The sequence below is a fragment of the Castor canadensis genome, chromosome 1 (genome assembly GCF_047511655.1).
Source record: "Castor canadensis chromosome 1, mCasCan1.hap1v2, whole genome shotgun sequence".
Lineage (NCBI taxonomy): Eukaryota > Metazoa > Chordata > Mammalia > Rodentia > Castoridae > Castor > Castor canadensis.
The window spans coordinates 139,137,877-139,139,291 of NC_133386.1; the positions used below are offsets into that span (position 1 = coordinate 139,137,877).

The following is a 1,415-nucleotide window of genomic DNA, read 5'->3' on the forward strand; positions in this document are numbered from 1 at the left end:
GGCCATTAGGCTAGAAAATATGCATATTGCCTTTACTGGTCTACTCTACCAGTGGTAAAACAGCACTTTCTGTGAGGGACTCTGGGTATGTCTTGGTGGTGGCTGGTTTCTTTATTGAGCATTAAATTCACTATTATTATTGGTAACACTGGTTTTATGGCTTCTAATATGAAGGTAGTCAGAGCAGAATTTTAAACAAGAAATGATGCTACTGAGCAAAATGTAATTTTTAAATGTTTGTTGTGTCTCACTATACAGCCCAGGCTGGTCTCAAACTCATTATCCTCCTGCCTCAGCCTCCTGAGGGCTGGAATTACAGACATATGCACATGCCCAGCTAGTGAATAATGTTTTAATCTAACTAACTTTGGATACTTGTTTTGCGACAGGTCTCTCTATGTAGCTGAAGATGGCCTTGAACTCACTATTCTCCTGCCTCAGCTTCTGGAGTGATGGGATTACCGGTATGCTCTACCATGATTGGCTAATATATGAGTTTTTTTGAAATATAAGCAAAGAAAGAAGAGAGTTATTAAGTGGTTCAACTACCTGTGAACCAACAAAAAAACAGTTGATGAGAAAGAAGTCTTTTTAGAAGAAGCATCTACTTGGTAAGCTATGAGCAGAAATTGCTATCAATGTTCCTTTAAACACATTAACAAAAGTGCTCATTTTTGCTGACTGTGAAGTGGTTTAATGATGGAGATGGGGCCCAAGTCTATGATCCTGGAGATTACATTTGAAAGGCAGGGGATACTGGATGACAGATGTACATCATCAGAAAAGGCAAACTTGCTGGGGTAGCAAATAATGGGTTTGAGTGAGGGCAGCTACTTTGGAGAGATCAGCATTCTTAGCGTTAAAGGCAGAAAAACTGGCCGTCAAAAAAAGGTCAATATTAAAAGTATTGCTCTGCTTATTAAAGATGACTTCGTGGAAGCTGTGCTGGAAGAGCAAGGGAAGCAGATCTCGGGAGAGATGGTCTACTGGATGTAAATTCTGCACATATAGATACAGGTCTAGAGGAGAAGGTCCTTCCAATGGAGGTTCAGTAGACCTCCTGCAGACAAGGCTTGTCCAGATCCTGTGTAAGTAACAGTCAGTGCAGCAGACACCAAAGCACAGATTAACCAGGGCTCTGAAATTGCTAATTGCCACCGAATGTTTAGCTCCTGAAGGATTGATCTGGAGTAGAAGGTAGCCCACAATCTCTACATGGGACTGATAAGCTGGTCACTGGCAAGCATTCTTTGATCATGTGACTAAAGGCAACTGCAGTTTGGAAGAAGACTCAGCCAGGAACATTTTCCATGAGAAAAATATGCTTTTATGTATGGCACAAAGCCCATATGCTCTGTGAAGTACTATATAAAGAATCACTGTATGTGGGCGCTGGTGGCTCACACCTGTAATCC

The 1,415-nt window shown here is 41.4% G+C and overlaps 1 pseudogene; it reads left to right on the plus strand.

Moving 5' to 3' along the window:
- The first annotated feature begins 452 nt into the window (after window positions 1-452).
- On the plus strand, window positions 453-1,201 carry LOC109686547 (cyclic nucleotide-gated channel alpha-1-like; annotated as a pseudogene).
- Window positions 1,202-1,415: the final 214 nt, after the last annotated feature.